We start from the raw sequence: 9065 nt of genomic DNA, 5'->3' as shown, positions 1-9065 counted from the left end.
TTTTGATTTCCAAACAGGTTTAGAATGTTTTCTGTGCTTTATACCTAATTATTGAGTGGCCAGCTATTTGAGGGAAAATAGAAATAATTAGCTTGAAAAGGTTCTTACTATAAATAATTATTCTGTTAAAGGTAAATAGCTGTGTAGCAGTTATATAAGTTTTCCTTCACAAAAGATGTAAAATCAAATGAAAGTTCTCTCATCTGTCCCAGCCCTGTCCTGACAACTGCATAGAGTGTAAGCTCCTTAGCCTGACACAAAACGCCCTTTACAACCTGCCCAGACTTTCCCCTTTGTGCTCACCCTGTTTCAGCCAAACCTTATTACTCACTTTCTTCTGAATCGCTCATGCATTTGCAAGCCTTTCTGTTCGAAATTCCTCCGTCTGGCAAATTCCTACCTGCCCTGCTATGTCTGTTCCCTCCCCTTTGCCTAGTCAGTCACCATCAGAGCACTCTCCATATGTCCATCTCTTAGAACAGTTAACACACTGCTTTGCAATGCTTATTTCCATGTCTTTCCCCACTGTCTACAGTGAATATCGTGATGGCTGGGACGATACCGGCTTCATCCCACGTCCCCGGGACTGAGCACAGTACCTGGCATAGAGGAGCGACTCAGTAAATGTTGGTTCAATGAATAATCAAACAAGAGGCCTAAGAGAGTCAGTAAGGGACTATGGCAGAGAACAGGGCAGGTGGCTCAGCGTGTGGACAAAAAGACGAAGTCACCACATCCTTATGAAATGACATAAAATGATACCTCTTTGTCCCAGCAAAGATCTTCACACAGCAGCTGGGAGCAGGGGGAAGTAATGGCAGCCAGGCCTCCGGCCGGGGAGGAGCCCTCTTCTGCAGGAGGTCTGCGTTCCATCAGGGCTCCTGGAGGCCTCCCGCCCTCCCTCCCCTACCTTAACCTGTACTGTCCCCTCTTGGTTCTCTCCTGCCTGCTCCCACTGCGTTCCTGCCATTACATTGCAGCCCAGCTCTCTCCATCACACAGATACACATCTCTGTTCAAAAACTGGCTGGTGAAGAGGATCAGGACCGAGATGATCGCAGCCAAGTTGGGCAGTTCTGGGGGCTCTTTGAGAAGCTAGTGTTACAAGGACGTGCATGTAGGAGTTTACAGCTTGCAAAGCACTGTCACATTGTCATGGAAGTCATCTCATTTGATCTTAGTTTGGACGTAGTTTTCTCAGGTGAGCACATGTGGAAAAACACATAGCAACTTAAAGCATCGAAGGTAAGCCACCTGGGTGAGCCCGGCTGGAGCAAGTTCTTTAACTCTACTTGGACATAGAGCTCACGTTGGAAAACAGGGTGGAGACAGACGGTGGTGTCCTCAGGATAACCAAATATTAATAAAAATGTTTTTGCTGTTCTAAAAGTAATACATAGAAAGTAAAAGAAATGAAATGTATAAAGGCCATGCAATGAAACAGAAATGCACCCTCCCCTACTCTAGGCCTGGCATCCCATTGCTACTCTCCCAAGTAACCACCATGAAAAATGTCTCGTGTATCCTTCCAGAAACGTCTTCATGTGTATGGGTGAATACGCATACATGCATATGTGTTAGAAAAAACATCACATGTAAGTATGTACAACTAGAAATACGCTCTATACATTTATGTACAAATTATAAGACCACTGAAATAGAAAAATATAAAATCATACATGTGTGTATATATATAAAATCCTACCTATGAGTTCATCCCACTCATAGGTATATATGTGTGTGTGTTTGTACACACACATATGTACATATACATACATACAACTATGGACCTAGTAGCACTGTTGTTAGGGGCATGGCTGGTGGTGAGGCCGGTGATATTATTTCTGATGGTACGCAAAATCTGAGTCAGCAGCAGTTATTTTGTTGGTAGAGGAGAATCTCATGCTGGCTCAGGCTGCTTTGGCCAGTTCCTTCCTTAGGAAGCTTGGTTGGTGGGTCTCCTTTAATGACCCTCAGAAATTGCTCTGCTGTGATAGCAACTGCTTGTGACCATTTGAGTTCCAAGGCCGATCTGCTGGTTCCTTCGAAACACACCCATTGAAGTGTTCCGGGGGGTTGTCTAGGTGGTGACTAACTGTGTACTGATCCACCCAACCTCCCTGACAGCGACTAGGGGCGAACACAAGTCTCAGTCACCTTTGTGGCCCCAGCAGAGACCCCCATGGGTCCATGAGGGTCGGCTGAACAGATCTGAAGATGTAACCGGCACGTAACACAACATCTCACCTGCCAAGCCCCACAGGGCCCGGCGGAGAGGCAGATAGCCTTTCTTACTGAATCATTGTCAAGAGCACTCTCTCTTCTAGACACCGTTGGAAGTAGATGGTTTGTCTCTAGGCCTTCTTGTTTCCTCTTTTATCCTCTTACTGCTTTCAAACTGCTGAGCCAAAGCAAGCCATTTACTGTGATGTCTGTGTTTGGCAGCTAGGGTTACTGGGCGGGGGGTTGTTTACGGTCTGAAGTATCCATGCAGAACACGTGGCATGTATCAGCTGGAGAGAGGAGTCGGACAGGTACACCGATGCACTGATAAAGTTCCAGCTGGAAGACCCGTTACACTTACCCTGTGTTTGGTGAGAGAGCAGACGTTACAGGGACATGGATTTTGACCCAATTTAAGGAAGAACTTTCTAATATTAAGTTTTCACAAAAATGGAACGAGCCACTATGTAAGGTGGTGAGTTCTTTAGTACTGGAGACATTTGAACCATCCTGGATAGAAGAATGTCTCAAGAGGTTTCCGAGTTCCCTGACGTCTCCGAAGAATACGATACCATAGCTAGTTGATGTCTAATCTAAGGCAGCAGTGTCCAAGCGAACCTTCCGCAGGGAGGGAATGTACTGTATGTGCCCTGTCCCAATGGCAGTCACAACCACTTGTGCCTACTGAGCACCTGAAATGCAGCTGGTATGGCAGAGAACTGAACTTTTAATGTCATCTATTTCTAGTTAATTTCAATTTAAAAAGCTAGATACGGCAAATGGCTTCTAGATGCGCCCAGCTCTGAAATCCTATGATGTTTGTCTAGCTCTCATCATTGTCTATCACGTTGTTAATCACGTAGATTGCCCTGGACACTGCATATAAAATTGCTATATTTAGGAGATGGTCTTACTTTACAGGGATTAGGTACTGAGAGAGACGTAGAACCCACTTAAAAACATGCAAGTAGAATGAAGAATAAAAATAGCAAATGAACGATTGCCACACTGGAAAGTGCGCACAGACAGACAACCTATTGTGTGGCCACAATGAAAACCCTGGTGTTTCAGGCCGGCCCGGTGGCTCTAGCGGTTAGAGCTCCGTGCTCCAAACGCCGAAGGCTGCCGGTTCGATTCCCACATGTGCCAGTGGGCTCTCAAACACAAAGTTGCAGGTTCGACTCCTCGACTCCCACAAGGGATAGTGGGCTCCGCTCCCTACAACTAAGATTGAACACAGCACCTTGAACTGAGCTGCTGCTGAGCTCCCAGATGGCTCAGTTGGTTGGAGCGTGTCCTCTCAACCACAAGGTTGCTGGTTTGACTCCCGCAAGAGATGGTGGGTTGTGCCCCCTGCAACTAAGATTGAAAGGACAACAACTTGACTTGGGAAAAGTCCTGGAAGTCCACACTGTTCCCCAATAAAGTCCTGTTCCCCTTCCCCAAAAATATCTTTAAAAACAAAACAACAACAAAAAAAACCCACTGGTGTTTCTAAGAAGCATAAAGGTGTGAGCAGCCTCTGCCATGGGGGTGGAAAGGGAGCAGCTCCTAGCTCAGTGCCCCCCACCCCCGCCTACCGCGTGCTGTGGCCTGAACCAAGTATTCTTCCCGCAGCACACGCTCCACGGGCTGCTGAGTTTTCTCTTGTATGTTTTAAGAGTGATAGAGATTTAGAGCAATGTGAGAAAGTAACCTCAGGCTTCATGTTACTGCACCAGAAAGAGGAAGTTGTTTGAATTCGAATTTATCATTTCAGATCAGGAAGAGGCCTCGGTGATTGTATAATCTAGTCTCAGTATTTTACAGAGAAGAAAACCAAAGCCTGGAGCCCTGAAAAGGCTGGGGACTTGCTAATGCCATGTGGTTATTTAATAGATTTCATTCGTGTAAAAAAGTTCACACGTTGTAAATGACAAATAGTTATCCATCGAAAATGTAACCTCTTTCTTAAAAACAAAAGGAAAACCGTGCTTCCCAAGAGCTGACGAGAGCTGAGGGAGAGTCACAGGTGTCGTCAGCTGCTTGCTTGTGGCCTGTGTCACTCCTCTCCTGCTTCTCCAGAGTGGGACAGAGGTTCTGTACAGGGCGTCTGTGTGAGGACCAGATGAGGTGGTGCTTTGCGTGTGCTCACCTGGGCTCAGACCGCATCTCCCCAGACCTGGTCCAGAGACACGCGGCCATGTGCTCGGGGCTCTCCGGGGCCACACTCCCTCCGGTCCAGGCTCTCTGCAGCAGTTCCCCAGAAGAAACTCTTCCCCCTCAGTTCACTGAACATCCTTATACGTCCCCTAGAGAATGGCAAAATCTAAACAAACAAGTTCTATTTTCAGTGTGTCTTCCTGAAAACCAAACTTCACCCACATGAAACTAGCTAGCATGCTTCAAATGCTGAAGGCTTCTAGGTACTTTCTGAGTTTGCTGTGACTCATGTCTTACCTTCATATTTATCCTCGATTTAAAAATCAAATCAAATAAAATAAAGCAGAGAAATGAAGGCTGTCTTTCAATGTAAAACTATTTGATGCTTCCCACATCCTCATCTGTTCTCCATTACCACGTAAAACTCTGTCTTTTTCCTTGAAATGGGTACAGAATTCAGATAACTAACATAATTGGAAGATTATTTGTAGAGCATTCAGTCTTTAGAACTTAGCAATTTAATACAAGGTACTGTCATGACAAGTGCTGTGATCTAATCAGACTTCTCTCCATAATGTCTAACAGTTTCATGATGTCACTCGCCTATACAAAAACCATTAATTGGCTTCCTTTTGGGATCCCTTGGGATTAAGTGTGGCCTCCTAAGCCTGGGAGCCTGTCGATAACGTCCTCTCTACCCATCAAACTACATCTTTAATTCGGCGCCCCACTCCAGTACATTCCCCTTCCAGCCAGGCTATTCTCCTCACCCACGCCCTGCCCACAATTGTTGTTTATGGCTTCACGCCTTCCTTCCAGACCCTTCTGACCTCATTGCCTCTACTCAGGACTATCACCTCCAAGAACAGGCTTAAAGCTACTTTTTCCCTAGAAATCTTCCCATATAAGCTCAGACAACAGCTGTGTTCTGGCACTTGTTTACTCTGAGTGTCGCTATGTGTTTTGTTTTGCATTATTTCTATGTGAAAAGCTGTAAGCCTTTAGACACGGCGAGACGGGGGTGGGGGCAGGCCACACACACGTACCAGGTGGCTTTCCCCCGTCCTTCTCCACATGAGGACTGAGGTTCACATTGGCTAAATCGTATGTGCAAGGTCACACAAGACAAGAAGCCACGTGTTCAAGACCACTGCTTATCTCACCACACCACGTTGCCTTTCAGATTCATATCTGGGTCGTACTAAACACTAAGAAAAATACAAGCAGCATTACATAATACATAAAGAAAAACCTATAACTTCGTTAGTGTAATGCTTATGCTTCCATTACTAAAAATTATGGCTGTGGCAGAGACCACTGGGCCACAGTCCCGTCTACCCAGCAGTGACATGCAACCGCAAGGCTGAGTTCTGGCCAGTGGGACGGGAATGGAAGTGATGTATGCAGCTGCAGGCCCGGCCCATGGAAACCTCCTCTCAGACCTCAGTGACCTCTCCTCTTGCTGGGCTGGTGCCTGTTGGGCTCTCAGGTGACCTTGGAGGCCAGGGTGGAAGATGGTGGAGTCAGTAAATGGAAGAAGCTTTCTCCCAAATCAACACTTGGAAGAGAGCTGCCTGGTGATTCTGAGCACCCACTTTGAACCGTGACGTGAGCAAGAAGTTGTGCTGTTAGAAAGAGGCTGGGTTAAGCCACGGAGATTTTGGATAGCATTTATGCAAACTAATATACATTTGTCAATTTAATTCTTATAACACCCTATGAAGAGGATATTATCTCCATATTATGGATGGAAAACCAAGAACAAAAGTGGTCATGCTTCTCACGTGAGGCACTCGCATGCCTTACAGAAGTTCCTGTGATGTAAGGACTCCCATAGATATGAACCATTTTATGCACTTCTGTAGAAGCGCTTCAACTCTGCCCACAACCGACAGATGGCAGTAGTGGCTGCCTATTGACTGTCACTTTGAATTTATGAACAAATGGATTTAGGGATGTCACGAAATGAAATATAACCTATAAGAGCAGAGAGGAGTTTCTAAAAGCTCTGCTGCCTTTTCTCTGCTGAGGGCTAATTTTAGCTCCTTGAGAATTATCATTGCAAGTTACTCAAACTCCTGGGCCTTCTAATTCTCTTCTCTGAAAATGAGGAAGTTGGCCTAGAATCTGATAATCAAAACATCCCTCTCAGACTCTGATGGTCCACTGTGCACATGTGGAAAAAACAAAACTGCTGACCTTGTAAAGAAATGCTAAGCTTACAATTCACACTGGGCTGTCCCTCTCTCCCTAGGGGAGACAGGTAGGTTAGTAAATTATATTGTGATTACTCTCAATAATGGGAAAACAGGCTAAAACTAATGTCAAGTTTAAACCAACCTTCTTTCCTTCCTTCTTTCCTTCTTTCCTTCCTTCCTTCCTTCCTTCTTTCCTTTCCTTCCTCCCTTCTTTCCTTCCTTCCTTCCTCCCCTCTTCCTTTCTTCCTTTTTCTTTTCTTCCTTTCCTTTCTCTATATTTAAAATTTTTCTCCAATTAACACATGTAGTTGCATAATCAAAATAATATTGAGAAAAAGGAATAAGGCACACAGTCACTCAACACTGAGCCAGCCGTGGGCAGGACATGGTATAAAGAGTGAGGCAGCAGAGCAGAACGGCTGACTGGGCTTTGGGTCAGAGCGGTCCTGGGTTCAAGCCGGGCTCCACCACTCACTTACCGTGTGGCCTTAGGTAAGTCTCCACACCTTCCAGAGCCTCAGATCCCCATCTGTGAAAAGAAGGGCAGGTAATACCTCTACACATAGGGCTTTGTGAGGATTAGAGCCGGGGGTCTGGGGATGGGATGGTGGCATTGGGAAGGTGATGTACATGACTACAGTAAAATGGTTTCAGTTGACAACAAAATCAGAAATAGCAATCGTATGCTAACTATTTTCTCTCACTTGGCATATTAACCTGAGTTATTTCCTGGTGTGTATGCAGCTTGACTTCACTAGATCATCATACCTTCCTCAAAATAGAAGTCACCATCTTTTTATTCTTCAGCATGTCTGGCTCACGGGCGCAGGAGAGTGTAACTTAGTCAGTGCTTCTTGAGTAAAGGAATTGTAACATGCTCTGTCTCAAAGCATTGAACTTCAGAGTTTCAAGGAGAGGTTTTGATACCACGGCTGACCACACAGGAGGAGAGCAGGTCTGTCCGGTCGGATGTCTGCCACGCGGCTGTAAAACCGCAGACCTGCAGGTATTGACTCTCCTGCACACTACGGCAGCCCCTCACCACGCGTGGCCATTGCAGTGTAAATGAATTAAAAGTAAATACAATTAAAAACATCCTTCCTCACACGGGCACATTTCAGGGGCTCACTAGCCCACGTGGCCAGGGGTTGGCCATGGGATGGTGCAGACAGAGTATATCCCTGTCTGCAGGGCTCTGTAGGATCGTGCTGCTAAAGAGACCCAGAGTCCCTGAAAGCTGGAGAAAGAGAACGTCCAGACGCAGGGCCTTCTGGCCAAACACTTCCTTTCTCGTTATTCACTTATTCAAAAATTATTACATGCCAACTACGTGACATAGTAATGGTTACCATTTATTAAGCATTTAGTATGTGCTAAGCAAGCCCTCTGCACACATAATTTATCCAGTTCTCACGCTCTGAAAGCCGGCATCAGTAACTACTGTAATAGCTATCACTGATAATTACATCAATTACAATTATTATGAATTAATTATGATCAGCTTGCTTTTTAGAAGTGAGGAAACAGGCTCAGAAAGCTTGACTAACTTGCCCGAGACTTCACGGCTTGGAAGTGGCCGAGCTGGGATTCAGCTTCAGCGTTTGTCTGGCTCAGCCGTCCCTGGGCTTAACCCCCAGGTTCTGCTTTCCCCTTGCCACTCCTCTCTAAGCACACTTTTGGAGCTATGGAGATATGCAGATGTATGAAACAGTCACTCCCTTCAAAGCCTTTCAATCTAGGGTGGAAAATCAATGGATTGAAATGTATGTAGCTATAATTATAGGACAAGCTCTGTTAAGGAATGACAGAAGTGGTAAAAAGAAATATGGAATGGATTGGAGATAGGAAAGCCAATGAAGAGGCCAGTACATCAGTCAGGACAAAATGGGGTATAGGAGCTGAAGAGTGCAGATGGTGGAAATGGAACAATTAAAAAGGAAGACCAGTCAGTATTCAGGGACCACTGGACCTGGGGAGAAAGAAAAAGGGGGGAGTGGTCGCAGGCTCTAAGATGACTCCTCCCCACAGTGAGCTTCACCTGGTACCCATGGTGAGTCCCTCCCACCTAAGAGCTCACCTGTGTGACCCACCAGACGTGGTGACAGTGATGGCATGTGACCGCCAAGGCTAAGTCATACAAGGCAGTGCACGTCCGCCTGCACTCCTGGCTCGCTCTCTGTGGGAGGCCAGCACCACGGTGGTAGGGAGGTCGGCATGGGGATGAGCCTGTGACACACAAGGCGCGACGATTTATTTTCAGCCGCTAAATTCTGGGGTGATTTACTCTGTAGCAACAGATAACGAATAGAGGAGGCACGAGATTACTTTGGGATTTTTAAGCTTGGGTGAACGGTGGAGCTTATTATGCATTTTCCTTCCTTTCAGAACAGAATCCATATACGCAAACCACTTTGTGATCCAATCCCATATGGACTTTCATTCAAAAACACAGCTGTCTGGCAACAAACAAGTGGATAAACACTATTTAAACCTTTGCGAGGG

At 45.9% G+C, this 9065-nt stretch overlaps 1 long non-coding RNA gene across 1 annotated transcript; it reads right to left on the bottom strand.

The window, feature by feature from the left end:
* Positions 1-4421: 4421 nt before the first annotated feature.
* On the bottom strand, positions 4422-8725 carry LOC117037599 (uncharacterized). Its single transcript, XR_004425558.1, has 3 exons — positions 8641-8725; positions 7043-7092; positions 4422-4531 (listed from the first exon to the last, which is right to left on the bottom strand). It is a non-coding gene; the product is annotated as an uncharacterized LOC117037599 (long non-coding RNA).
* Between the last annotated feature and the right edge of the window lie 340 nt (positions 8726-9065).

The sequence above is a fragment of the Rhinolophus ferrumequinum genome, chromosome 18, assembly GCF_004115265.2.
Source record: "Rhinolophus ferrumequinum isolate MPI-CBG mRhiFer1 chromosome 18, mRhiFer1_v1.p, whole genome shotgun sequence".
In the NCBI taxonomy this organism is placed as follows: Eukaryota; Metazoa; Chordata; class Mammalia; order Chiroptera; family Rhinolophidae; genus Rhinolophus; species Rhinolophus ferrumequinum.
Note: the sequence above shows the minus strand (reverse complement) of the source record. Positions and strands in the feature narration are given on the sequence as shown.